Source organism: Meleagris gallopavo, chromosome 4 (genome assembly GCF_000146605.3).
Source record: "Meleagris gallopavo isolate NT-WF06-2002-E0010 breed Aviagen turkey brand Nicholas breeding stock chromosome 4, Turkey_5.1, whole genome shotgun sequence".
Lineage (NCBI taxonomy): Eukaryota > Metazoa > Chordata > Aves > Galliformes > Phasianidae > Meleagris > Meleagris gallopavo.
The window spans coordinates 32,389,410-32,404,232 of record NC_015014.2 but is presented as its reverse complement, the minus strand read 5'-3'; the positions used below and the strand labels follow the sequence as shown (position 1 = coordinate 32,404,232).

The following is a 14,823-nucleotide window of genomic DNA, read 5'->3' as shown; positions in this document are numbered from 1 at the left end:
ATAATTTATTGTTGTTGGGAATGGTTGCCATGGTTACAGATAACTACAGCATGCAATTAAATACAGCTGACTTCATAACACCACCCAGCTGCCAGACAGAAGTTCTGGGCTTTCAGTTTTGCTTGGACCTGAGGTTTGGCTTCAAGATCATCTTAGACCAGTCCCAGGACAATACAGCCCTGAAGTATGCATGCTGCACACAGATGCCTTTATTGCTCTTTTATAGCTGCATACTTTTCACACACACCTATTAACTGGAGTAACATTAAGAAGTTTGGAACTAACTTTTTCCTCATGGCTTTAAATAAACACACCTCAGAAACATAAGAGATTTTAGAACAGAGTAGTTACCGCTGCAGATGAAAGTCCCCTTTCAAAAACTTGCTAGAGGGTATTTACTGAACTATATCTGCCATAGAAATAGTTACAGAAGTGGGATTATTTCCCACCACCATCATCATTTCTTCTCTTTCCTTTCCAGCCCAAGAATACCTCCCAAAATATTTGATTTCTCTTGACATCACTGAGGCTCTTGATGCAAGCAACCAAGGGGTACATGTCATAGAATCATTAAGGCTGGAAAAGACCTCTGAGATCATCTAGTGCAAGTATCCACCTATCACCCATATTTCCCCAGTAACCCACGTTCCCTTAGTGCTATATACCATTTCTTGAACACCCCCAAGGACAGTTACTCCATAACCCCCCAGGCAGCTCATTCCATCACCCAATAGCTCTTTTGGAGAAGAGATTTTTCCTAAGTAGTTTCTTATCATTGGGACAGACAAAGAGCAACTGCCTTTCTCTCCCTCAGACAGATTTTTGCACCCTTCTGAGGACAGAGCAAACTAGCTGCACATGTACAGCAGCAGGATCATCTATACTATTGTAATATGCATATAATATATACACATCTTTCCCACCTTCTGTACGAGTCTGCAGAAGTAGGGCAAAAGGCGTCAAAGAGATGAAGCATCACTCCGAGCCTCGGGAGGACCCATCAGCTCCGCTCTGTTGCACAGTTGCCACCAGGGGTCAGCTGGAGCCCGACAAATGCCTGCAGAGCCCGAGCCGATAGAGAGAACATCAAGCCAGGCAGCCGCGAACATGACACTTCCAACTAGCTTGTGTTGGAAACCCAGCAAAAAGAAGAAAAGCCACGAGGTGAAGACAAGCTATTCCTTTTGTGTGTCAGAGGGGTTTCTGCTCTGGCTTCACAGCACAAGTGCTGGTAGCCACGAAGTGCTGCCCAAGTTGCCATCACAAACATACAGCATCTTTCCCAGCAGATTGAAAAAAAATAATAATGTATGTGTATGCATTTCCCCAGAACTTAAGTTGAAGTCCTAATGGCTTGCCGTTCCAAATTTAGAATAGTCTCAAGTATTATCCAGGGTAGTTTGTAAATGCAGAAATAGCTCAGGAAACTGAAACTGCACTCCAATGCTGCAGTTTTACTACCTTGCAACAATACAGAGCAGCTAATGGCTTTGTTAGCAGATAATGTTTATTAGTTTAAATACAGCATGTTCAAATATAGCATTAGCATACCGTAAGAAAATAGCCTTTATCCTCTGACATACTAAAGCAGGCATTACACAGTGTTGTACAGCACAGAACTCATGGGAAAGGTCACTGAAATATTTTCAATGTATTTTCAACAAATCAAGCTTTTTCCAATTTATTTGATGTTTACAGATTGATGTTCCTTCAGTGAAAATCTTGTGCAGACTATTATTTTTGGGGGATACATTGTTCTACTTGCACAGAGTTCAATAAACTCTTATTACATGTGTTTTATATTCCCTTCCAAACTTTATAGCAAGGATTATCCTAGAAACTATTAAATTACATGAGAAGTATGCAGCACCCCAAGAACAACATTTAATCCTTACGATAGTGATATGTATCCAAGGTGTGAGAAACTGAAGAGCCTTGACCTTTCTCTCAAGCAAGGAGGGGGAAAGACAATGAACAAAAACCATGGTCTGTTAGCATTTTTGTGAAGCACAACCCCTCAAGCTGCCATTTGGTTTCCCTCTCAGAAATTTTGCCAAGTCTCCAGCCATAAATATCAGACCACTTTCCAGATTCTTTTTTAGCATTAGTTTAATGGCCAGAACATGGAGGAAATTCAAGCAAAGACTTTTCACATTGAGATCTGAATAGTTTGAACATTTGGCTAGGAGTTCACCTGCAGTTCTCAATATAATGGCAAAGGGAGAGAAAAAAAATAATAAATCAGGGTTAAGTTGTAAATGCTTTGAAAGAAAGGCAAAACAAAAAAAAGACAGAAAGCCAATGATAAAAGAAACCTTTTGGCTCTGGTGATCAGAAAGTATGTGAATGGTAACACATGGAGCAGAACCTCATTTTGAGAAAGCAAGTAGCTTGTTAATGGTGCCTGCCTTGCAATTACAAGTAAAGCAGTAAGCTACTTAGCTGAATAAGCCAAAAACGAGTGACAGAGCAGCAGGACATGGTTCTCCATCTAATCAAGAACTTTGCCATCCCTGTTAGATGTGCAAAGCCTGGAGAGGGGGAATTCAGGGAAAGAAGGGCTGCACTGATCACTAAGCTAAAACTGAGCAGTCTGGTCTGAAGTAGGGACCACTACTAGTGCACTCATACTCAGGGAAAATCTAACAACATTGTTTAGCAAGTTGGAGAGAAGGGCTTGCCTGCGTGGCAAATACCTTTCTGTGCACATGAGCAATGTCAGCCAGTCCCTCAACTCAAATAAAGCCACTTAGTCCTCTTTTCCCACTCTTGCAGATCTCCACTAAAACAAAGGAGCTGGAAGAACAAGCCACTTCCTTTGCCTTTTGCAAAGCAAGTCTATTGCAGTTCATTAGGATCTCTAATAGCTCTACAAGCTTGTATACACTCAGCATTTCATGAATAACAAATTTTTGGCAGCCAACCAATCATGTGAATATTTCAAGGCTTGGCAATATTTCAGCACAACCACCACAGCAAAGGAGGTCATTTTCTCTCTATTCCCTGAAGTGGTAGCTTTACAGCTCAAATTCTTTCAGCTGACCTTTCCATGCATTTGTTTCAAATATTTATCTTTTAAATAACTTGTCAGTCTGTTGCTGCAGTTACAGAAGAAACCCCCAAATGTGGGATAAGGTTCTGGTTATAGCTCGTACTATTACCAAGCACTCCCCTGACAGCCACTGATTAGAAGTGACCAATTAACAGGCATCCTCCAGTATACAGAAGAGACCTAATTAGCCAAGGCAAGGTATGCCTAGGAAACTAATGGCATTTTCCCCTATTTGCACAGGAGATGAAGCCCAGTCAGTATAGTCAGCACAAGTAGCCAAAAGACTCAAGGGGCTGTCAGAAGCAAGATGACTACTTGAGGAGTAGACTAGAAAAAAGTACTTATGAGAGAATTTTCAAGATGAGAAATTGTCTGAATGTAGCACAGCACCTCATTTGGCAGGAATTATCTAGCACGGTTTCACTCACAGAATCACAGCATGGCCAGGGTTGGAAGGGACCTCAAGGATCATGAATCTCCAATCCGCCTGCCACATGCAAGGCCACCAACCTCCCCATTTAATACCAGCCCAGGCTGCCCAATCTGGCCTTGAACACCTCCAGGGACAGGACATCCACAACCTCTCTGGGCAGCTGTTCCAGCACCTCACCACTCTCTCTATAAAGAACTTCCCTCGACATCCAACCTAAATCTTCCCTCCCTCAACTTAAAACCATTCCCCCTTGTCCTGCTGTTATCAACCCTTTCAAAGAGTTGATTCCCCTCCTGTCTGTAGGCTCCCTTTAGGTACTGAAAGGCTGCAATGAGGTCACCCCACAGTCTTCTTTTCTCCAGGCTGAACAAGCTCAGCTCCCTCAGCCTGTCTTCGTAGGGGAGGTGCTCCAGTCCCCTGATCATCTTTGTGGCTCTCCTCTGGACCCTCTCCAACAGCTCTTCCCTATACTGGGGGCTCCAGATCTGGACACTGTACTCCAGATGGGGCCTCACAAGAGCAGAGCAGAGGGAGACAATCACCTCCCTGTCCCTGCAGGCCACCCCTCTTCCAATGGAAAGCATACAGAGAATGCGTTGAATGAAACAGAATTGAAGTAACTGCTGGATTGCCAAATAAGAACTTAGTCTACTGACTGTGGACATTTTGTAACATATTGAAAAGTAAAACACAGAACCAACTACAACTAAATTTATCATAAAGATAACCTCTAACCAGCTAAGAAATGTGAAAGATCTAGAAAAACAGAACAATGTAGGCCATGCAATAATCTCACTCTTTCCTAAATATCACCTTCTTCTGAAGGCTAAAATCTTTTTAGAAGCTAGTGGTCACAGGACTTCTTTCAGTATCTAGATATCTGCCTCATTCCACCTTTTGGTATCTACATAATAAGTAGCATTGCAGGGCTTGCTCCATTTTGATAAATGCTCTCTAAACACTTGGAAGATAAAGCTCACAGCCCTCCAAATTTGGAAGAGATCAATCCACAGTCATTTCAATGATATTGGGATGACTAGAGACATAATTCAAATGATTCCCAGATGAGAGGCCTGGAGCTTCTAGAAAGACAACAATAGGGTCAAGAAGAGGAAACACTGGGGACAAATACATTTTGGCTGGGTGTGAGAACCCCTACTATGTGCGATTTGTTCTTTTTTTCCTTTGGAGTCCAAGTTTGCAAATTCAATTTGGCTAAACAGGATCAGATTGCTTCCCATTGAATGAACAAACAGTTATATAATAAGAAACTCATTTGTAGCTTCCATGAAACTATAGGATTGACCAAAATAATTTCATTACTATTGAAACTACTAAAATAGGATTGACTTTTTGCTGCCTTTTGTTTTTTAAGAATAGTAATAAGAGAAACTGTCACTGAAGACTGGAAATTCCCACAGTTGAGAAATTGAAAAACAGAGCAAAATCTTTTCAATGTCATGCCTTGTACGAAAGTATTTAACAGGCTCAAGTTTCTTGAGCATTTTTCTAAATATTGCAGTTTTGTGAAGACCACTGTGAACACAGCTGTGCCAAACCAACAGTTGAGACCATTGTTGGTTATTTTGGCAAAACTGTCTTACAAAAAAGCATGAAAGCCAGCTGGGTTTGAAACTGAAATTCAAACTTTAAAGCTTTGAGAAATTGAGTATATACACAAAAAGGTTTTTTTTTCCTGCCATATTTGCCCATTTCAATAACAGCCTTTGGAGACCACTCTCAGCACAGAATATATCCAGGCTGCAGGACAAATACACTTCACAAGGAAGGGATTGCCAAACCAATGGATATTGAAGACCCATACCAAGGCTAGAATGTAACAGAATATGATGAAACTCAAGTGTGCAATATGCAGTTTTTCCCTTTCTAGAAGCATGCTATCAGATGAAGTGCCACCACTGCACTGGTTGGTTGTAGAGGTAACTCCTTGAAGTATCATTATCATACCTCCGTTGCCTGAATGAAATATGTAAGCACAGTCCATCTGCTTCAGTGCCCCATCCACCAAGGTGATTTTGTGACAACAGTGAAACAGATGTCACATATGTAGAGCTGTGGGTTACAATACTGCTGACAGTCCAGGTGTCCAACATCTTACAGTCGTCTTTATTACAGAACATACAAGTCACCAACTAGACTTAATAAAAGCCAGTCCTTGTAAGCAAAGAAATGATGCCAATATTTAAAGTGCTAAGGAATAGATGTATTTTAAATGGTAGAGACGAAGAAGAAGAAATTACATTTTACACTGAAGGAAACTGATACTCTGCTGTGATGTTTGATCTGATGAGGAACTACAGCTCCTTCTTGCAAGCTGGCAAAACACTAAACACAAGGAATGCCATGTACAGGCAGCCTTAACTAAGCTATCTTCTCCTAGCTGTAAGGCATTACTCGGCACACAAAAAACACATTGGTTACCTCTCCATTTGCACAGAGATATGTAGTAATTCAGACTCACCCAATTTACAAAACAGAAAAAAATAAGCATTAATCGAATGTGTATTTAGGACCACCTTACTCTGTATTGCCTACTGGCTGCTTTCACTTTCAGAACCAGTTCACAGTGTCAACTTGAGCATCCTGCCTACAGACAAATCTGGAGCTAACAAGTTCATTAATCATAGTCTGTTACCAAAATAGAGCACAGAGCAAAATTGCAAAAGGGTGTTAGGCAATTAGCAAATAAAAATAATCACATACCTACTGCTTTAGTTTCTAGTCATGAAATTAAATTATGCAATGCATTTTTAGAGCTGATGCAACATCATCTTAAAAGTTTTAAAACTGATGGTATCTTGGAGGCCAACAGATAAGCATTATGTTACTTAAAATTATAGCAGTTCATGACATGTTAAATTGTTCTCTGGCCCTTGGGATCTGCTGAAGCTGATTGCATCAATGGCATTAGCAATTGATAATACACATGCAAAGTTTCAGACTTCTGCAGGATAGCTAGAAAACTAATTTTTCCACCAATTGTCACAAGTCTTCTTACTCGGTATTGCATGTTTTCTCCCCATTCTGCCTATAGAAATTTACAAATGTTACTGTATTTAAAATACCACTGATAGCTGCTGAAATTCAGAGACAAGGTTGCTGATAGTAAAAAAAAAAAAGAGCACTTCATGAGACATGCAAATTCACTCACTGCAGCTATACCTAGTTACATCCATCAGAACAGATTTAGCATGTATAGAGAAAGGAGAAGAAATGCAAGGAAAGAAAGAATATCTGGTCTCTGTTAGACAGGTGCATAGCAGAGACAGATGTGGCATCTTCATCTAGTATTAATTTTGATAGCTTTTCAGTTTGCTTATGAGTTCTTGAAGTGATCAGCCTCCAACGTGAGATTCAGGGAACCTGAAGTTTTGCTAAGGAAGGAGGGAGCCCAGGAAAACTGAGTTGAGAGACTGATCACAGTAGTCATCTCTCTGCAGCCTATTCCTTCTTCCGCTATGCTATTACACACTGAAACTCACTAGAAAGACAAGGAAATCCATATACAACATGTTCCAATGCAGGTTATTATCTAATAAGAATGCGTCAAGTTCTGCATTTTATTTCCCTCCCCCATGTAACTACAGTCTACATGGTTAGTACTACTCAATACAAGCAAAGTATAATCATATTTAGAATTTTCCCTTTGATCACCAGTGCATGTCTTTTACATGAGGAAAGTTCATCTGGGTTTGGTTGGTGGTTTTAAGATAGACAGAAAATTATCCTGCAAAATTCCTGCCAAGTTCACACGGAGCCAAGCCAATACTTGCTAAAATTAAATTTATAAGAAGATACAGTTGTTTCATCATTTATTCTCCTCTGGGTTTTGGATAGTAGAACTGATATTCCAAATCTCACATTTCACAATAAGGAACATTTTTGTAGATGTATTGATGAATTTCAGTCCTGAAAATAGACTACTTTAGCTGCAGCTATATTAGCATGAATCTGAGCCTAAGAACTGTCCTAGATATCCCACCCACTCCACATTCACAGCATAGGTCCCTCTGCTATCTCTCACCAGCCTAGAAACAGTCAGAGTGATTACCTGAGAAAAGCTCAGCTATCGTATTTATTCCATGAGACTTCTAACTTCCCTCATGCTTCTTCATAGCACTTTGATGCATGCAATAGCAAAGAAAACTACTGGCTTTCTGCAAAGAGCAGTGAATGACTTGCCCATTTGTACAAAAACACTCTTCATCAATGGAAAAGTAATAGCCACCAGCCATACTGAGACTACCAAAGAGCCTTCACAGGACAGGACACAAGAAAGCTATGTGCCAAAGTCATGAGATACCTATAAAGAGCACAGAAGGCTTCTTATCAACATGTCCTCTGACAGTATTGCCTAAATGATTTCTTCTTTGGAGAAAACCTGACAGTGGCACCCAGTGCTTGGTAACAGAGGAAGGGAGACTTCCAGAAGCAAAGATGCAGTAGTAGAGGCTTCCACAAAAGGTGAGCAGTACAGAACACAAAAGGTACATTTTCCAACAGTAGTGAGCCAAGACAACAGGTAGACCTTATCCTTGACATGATCCCCTGCTCTCCTTATGCAACGGAAGGCTAAAGAAACCACATATCTTTATACCCAGCTCTCAAGCAAAAGCAGAATTTCAAACAAATTACAGCAAGCCTTTCCTCTTCATAGCATTGAGGAACACACCTGTCTGTCTCAGAAGCTGAATACCCTCATCTGCTTTTTTGGCTAATCATTGTTAACTAATTGCAGAATATTATAAGCAGACAGATTATTCTCTTGTTTGTGACAGGATTAGCACTCTGTCCCCTTCGAAAATAATCTATTAACTTTCTTAACTAAAAGTAGCTGTACCCTAAGGGTTTTGATTTTTTTCTTCAAGAAGCAGTGCTAAGTGATCCATAATGCAATCTAAATGACCACCTACTAAGATTGAAATCACATGAAATCTTGACCTTAGCTAGAGATGAGATCAACTTACTCCTAAGAAGTTGACACAGCTACTTCAGTACAGTAGTTCCTCAACTACTAACATAGAAAAAAGATTATCTGAAAGCACTTAGTCAAACAAGAAGAAACTGACAGAATGCGTTTGCCAAAATGACTTATCAAACATCAAATTAGCATAGAAAAAGAAATCATAAATACAAAATACAACAGTAAGACACTTTGCCTGAAAAGTAACTGTATTGTAAGAGAGCTGATGGAAACAAAATGGAATGCAATTGTGACATGCAGCTGACAAACTCAAACAGATACTTTTCAAACCAGGTAAAAATCTACTCTGCAGCCTACATGATACAGAAAGATGTAATAGCCTGGGGAAAAGAAACACCAAAAAGAACCCCAACCAATGCTGTGATAATATTCTTTCTAAGCTTTTGACTAATTTACTTAATCTGGAGTTTGAACCCATTTTGAGTTTGTGGTATAGACATGCTAGAGAAAAACATTTGTTCATTTACTGTAGAATTAATCAGAAAAACAAGAAGCAAAGCTTAATGGAAGGCATTTGACACAAGATTCAGTGCAGTGATTTACACAGAAATATGGAGCAATCAGATATCAGACAGTAGAAGACAACTCCCAGTACAGTGCTGTGAATTATATCCTGATCTATTTTATATATTGTAATGCTTTCAGAAACATGAGCCCTTCTTGACATCGCACCTGAAACTAATCAGGTCACTTGAACAACAAGCAGCAACATTCAAAGCAGTCAAGAGCAGAATACAATTTAGCTTGCCAGTTATTCTGTTCACAAAGAAGCAAAATTGCTTCAGACATGTTCTCAGTGATACCAAGCAAAGTACCTGCAGGTAGGCCAGTAGTCTTGTACAGAAAGAAGAATGGAACTCACCCAACTGGAGAAGGGGCTCTCTGGCTCTGCAGCACCCCTCAGGAAGCAGCCTAGGTGCAAGAGATGCTCTCTCTTTGGTGGCTGGCACTCATATGAGCCCAGGGTGACTCCAACCTGGCTCTTCTGATCCCTGAGAGCACAGGTGCAAACAATTTGCCTGTGCTCCCTCAGCCAGCCACACCCCTTCACCAGGTGTTCAATCACCAGTTCAAGCCCTGAACAAACAGTTCCCCTACATAACTATCCCCAGCTGTTCAAAAACAGAGCAAGCCATCACTAACACTGCATATTTTGGCAACAATACCAAAATATCAAAGAATAAAGGCTTACTACACAACATCAGCCTCCCTTTAGACACACAAGAAGTTGTAGACATGACAATGATACTTGGCTTTTATGAATCACTGACATGTTTTGAAGAAGCATCTTCTACTAACAAAAAAAATAGTCTTTGCCCCACAAAAAGGTGGCCTGAAGATGGTAAGGTAAAATAAATAGTGAATTTACAATCACTCCTTTGCAAGAGGACCTGGATGGCCCTTGCCTCATACTTCATTCATTGCTTGAGTTGGGCAGCACCTATTCTAAAAGGTGCCTTAAATGCAGTGAACAATTGTATACAGTTTTCTCAAAACCTATTTCAAGTTTCCCATCTCAGATTGATAAAGTTATTTTAAGGAAATGCTCTTGGAGTCTGCTCAGCCCCAGGCCCTTCCCTTACAGGGAGGGCTTCCCAGCACAAAGGAAACCAGCAGAAACACTGTCTGCATATCTGATCCAAAGTGACTTTTTTTTTTTTTGAGATCTGGTCATAATTGGCACTGTCTTGTACAGAGCAAACATAAGAGGGACAAATGCTGTTTTGTCCTTTTATCACAGATAATCACTTATCTTAGCAAGAATCTTCTACTAGACATAGTACTTGAATTTATTATAGTAGCCAATGCACTTCCACTATGAAAAGCAACATTACCTTTTACCAGGTAACTGAGTGTGGAAAATTACCTATGTTTAAAAAGGGAAACAGAGGATAAGTGACTTGACTACAGTGACATAAGAAGTCCTCAGGGAGAAGGTGATCAAGTCCTAGGTCCTAACATAACACTTTAAGCCTCAGACAGGCTTTTCCCTTTGTATGCTCTAAGTATTCCACATGCCCAAGGATGGTATGTGTCCTGCCAATTTTAATCAGCTACTTAATATATTGATGTCACAATTCAAGAAAGGGAGCTTCTACTTTAGTTCCTTTTTTTATTGTGCTGAGTTCTCAGTTGATTAGAAATTAATTTTTAGTCTCCTTAACTTTTATGTCAAATACACATGATGGCCAACTCCTGGGATAAGGTCATTTCTATCTGCCTATCCCTCCCCCTCTCACCTTTTTCCTCTCAGGTATTTATAGGGCATCAATCTCAGCAGTATCTAGGCACAAACTGTCACCTGACTAATGGCCTATGGCTTTCAGATACCACAGTAACATAAAGACATCAGAACACACCTCTGTCACTGCAGCAATGCAGAGTATTTAACACATGGCACCCGTGCCAACAAAGCATGCTGCCTTCCACACAAGGTCAAGACAAGCTACATCAGACCTCCCAAGCCTTGCACCTTAGAGATTCAACATGGGAGTTAAAACAATTTCTCTACAAAGTAGAAATAAGTAAATTATTCACAGCCTAAGTGGTTTTCCTGCAGAGGAGAAAACACACCCAGGCCAATCAAGGGTTCTACTAGCAGTGAGAATCAGCTCCATAAAAGCACACAGCAGCACACAAGAAGCTTGCATTACAGCCTCTGCATTTAATTGAGCTGTGCATCCTCCTCCCACCAAACAAGGGTGCAGCCAGGCCACAGGTCTGACTCAAGAGAGCAAGCTGTCTTCTGCACAAGCTGATCTGTTCAACAATGTACAAGACAGGGCTCCACCAGTAAGCAACCCCACCCCTCTTCACTACCCTCCTATTTAAGAATGGAAGGAGTATGAATGGCTCTGAACTGAATCAAGACATCTACATATATATATAATAAGAGTGGGGGATGGGAATAGATAACAGCAGGATTCTAACCACTCCTCTAAATAAATAAAACATAGGCACCCCTTACAAAATGGATAAAAAACTATTTCAGACTTCAGCTGGAAGCAGGCATGTGCACTGAAATACTCAAGCATGGTAATCACAGTATAATCAGTATTCTTATCTGCATTACAAGCTGATCTTGCATTCATTAGACTAAATCTCATGCTTAGCCTGTGAGTTTATGCAGTTCTCCAATATATTCAATTTCTCTTGATCCATCTGTTGGCATGTTTCAGCTATTTAGAAAGTATGGATGGCTATACAAGGATCTGAACAAAGAGGTTGGATTTCCTCATCCTCATGGGGAATCAGATTAAAAATCTGCTTTATTACCATGCCTTTTTTCCCCACTTGTCTTGGTGTGAGTATGCACCATATGAAGTACAAGTGTGAGCAGCTTTGCATGTACCTTCTGCTTTTTACTAAGTTGTTTGTCCTAGTGACTTCAGTATAGCATCCAGTTTGAGTTGTGAGAAGTGTAACACCTTACCCTGTCTGTGATATATACTCTTTTCCAGCTATGATTATCCTGGAAAGATCAATTTATTAATACCATCAGTCTCTCCCCATTCTGTTTCACCATCAGATTTCTTTTTATTTGAAGTTATAGGATAGTTGTGTCTTATGAGTTGTGGTGTTATGATTTTGTCAGATCTAGGATGCATGCTGGACAGCCACTTCTTCCCACACAAAGAAGCTTAGAATATGAATTACAGACAGCATCAGCATCTTCCTGTCCCCTCTTCCCCTCCCTTTTGCAGGCATATTAGTGCAGAGCCATGGCTTTTCACTGAGCTGTGGCTCTCCTTTGAGAAGCTCAGACACCGCTGCACATAAGACAGGGTATCAGCCAGCTTTGCTATCACCTCTACACTCACATACACTTACAGGTTTCCTACTTAGAGAATCATTTCCTGAGGAAACAATTGCAGCTTCCTAAAGACAATGTACTGGCACAAAATTTTTTCTATGTTCAAACACTCACCAGAAACTTGTCAAGTCACCTCTACTACTATTCACCCTGCAGGTAAATGTCACATTGCTTAGCCTGTTGTGAGGAAACAGAGGTGGGGAGAGAGAAAAGTAAGGAATACAGCTTGGAAGAAGCTGGTCAGCAACACCACAGTTGCTTGAATTCAGAGGCTGATCTGCTCAGCAAGGCTACCTACTTTAAACTTTTATGTGAAGATGTAACCTATGCTGCCTGTAATGGAAGAGACAACTAGTTTTGCTTTCCTCTCCTCTCATGGATTCAGCACACCCTGCAGCAGTGTAGTGGACTGCCCAAATAGTTTTGTATGAGAAAAGACTCACTGCTCTCTAGGAGCTGCCCTTGCACCTCAGCAGTTCTCCTTGCTCCTCCCACACTCCTGGACCTTGTAGCATTCCCAGAGCACAGGAACAGTTTGCCATTTATGACAGCAAGACCCATACAGGAGTACTATGCTACAATTTGAGCACAGAAAGCTACCCCTCTACATCACCATTGCATAACATCACACCTTAGAGAGGTATCAGCACTAACACAAGATAGCCTTGTATATGTAGTTTTACAAGTGAGATGCTTTAGAGCCAACTGATAAAATTCCTTCCCATAACTACACTTCAGGAATTCCTTATCTATCCATCTTCCTTATCAAATTCATTCCACCCAGACACATCAGTTTAGGACCCTTTTTAAACTGAGATATGAATACCAAAAGTAGTTGAAAGCAGTCTCCAGTCAAAAAATTGAAGTCACAGCTTTAACTGTGAAAGGGCTACAGAACAAGCTTCAATAGTTTCTACATCTAGAAAAATAATCTTGTTCTACACAAATAAACATGGAACTATTTTCAAAGCATATTGGAAATACAATAAAGGACAAAGTTTTTATCTTACTTTTATAATTTAAGATGCTTCAACTCCCTAAAAGAGACTCCAATTATCATTTGTGAAATACTTCACACAATTAGTTCAATTGATCTTAAAAATTTTCCAAACCACTACACAACAATCAAACAAGAAGACATTAAACCCTTACTATTTACTTCAGGAAAACTTAAAAAGAAAAAGATTAAAAGCTGTCACCCAACCAAACTTACCTACTCAATCTTCTATCCAGCAGCCACACACTCTCTCCAGATATTGAAATACCTCCCCCACCAAGAGAGCCCTACCCAGCTTCACTGCTGTTACTTACGAACTCCACATTATTGCATCACTGAAATCAGGTGAGATCGCCAGGTGACTCAACAGTGCTCGCTAAGGAGGAAACAGACTCACCTCAAAACACAGTCTCTTTTTGTCTACTGCTAAGGAATAAGAGTTTGGAGAGAAATAAAGAACGCAATCTTTGTTATACATGTACTGAGAGCTACTTTCCATGGAACTGGCTTCTTTTCCTTCTGCAATTTCAGCCCAGGATATCAGCTGGGCTAAGATACTTGGTGACGTTATTCATGGTCTAGAGCAATCATCTCCTGCTGACAGCACTTCTCCTTCTTATTTTCATGTTAACACCATCTAGTGTGTTAATACTCCCAAGCACACAGAATGTGTCTGTTGACAAGTTTCTGAAATCTATCTGAATAAGCCAATAGTAAATCATTTTTAGAGGGCAACTGTTCTCTATGCTCTCTCAATGACTCCTACTAATGTTACATATTTTTTATTTTATTAAATATCAATATTAAATATAATTAATATAATATCACAGATAAAATTGGGGGTATTGATTGATGCTCGGTTGAACACGAGCCAGCAGTGTGCCTGGCTGGCCAAGAAGGCCAATGGCATCCTGGCTTGTATCAAAAATGGTTGCCAGCAGGAACAGGGAAGTGATTGTCCCCCTGTACTAAGCTCTGATGAGGCCATACCTTGAGTACTTTGTCCAGTTTTGGGCCCCTCGCTGCAAGAAAGACATTGAGGCTCTGGAGAGGGTTCAAAGACGGGCAACAAAACTGGTGAGGGGTCTGGAGTACAGGCCTTGTGAGGAGTGGCTGAAGGAGCTGGGATTGTTCAGTCTGGAGAAGAGGAGGCTCAGGGGAGACCTTACTGCTCTCTGTAACTACCTGAAGGGAGGTTGTAGTGAGCTGGGGGTCGGCCTTTTCTCTCGTGTAACTGGTGATAGAACTTGAGGGCATGGCTTGAAGCTGTGCCAGGGGAGATTTAGGCTGGACATTAGGAAATACTGCTTTTCTGAAAGAGTGACCAGGCACTGGAATGGGCTGCCCAGAGAGGTTGTGGAGTCTCCTTCTCTGGAGATATTCAAGTCTCGCCTGGACGCCTACCTGTGCGACCTGGTGTAGGGAACCTGCTTTGGCAGGAGGGTTGGTCTCGATGATTTCTAGAGGTCCCTTCCAACCCCTACAATTCTGTCATTCTGTGATTCTGTGATTCTCTGAGTTT

General features: G+C 40.7%; 1 long non-coding RNA gene across 4 annotated transcripts in view; it reads right to left on the bottom strand.

Moving 5' to 3' along the window:
• Positions 1-13,866, bottom strand: part of LOC109367293 — a 122,082-nt gene extending 108,216 nt beyond the window's left edge. For 3 of the 4 annotated variants that reach the window (XR_002114294.2, XR_002114293.2, XR_002114292.2), the window contains exon 1: positions 13,518-13,642. This is a non-coding gene — a long non-coding RNA (uncharacterized LOC109367293). Of the gene's footprint in view, positions 1-12,418; positions 12,482-13,517 lie in introns of all 4 variants that reach the window. The other variant, XR_002114296.2, reaches the window with a different exon arrangement.
• Positions 13,867-14,823: the final 957 nt, after the last annotated feature.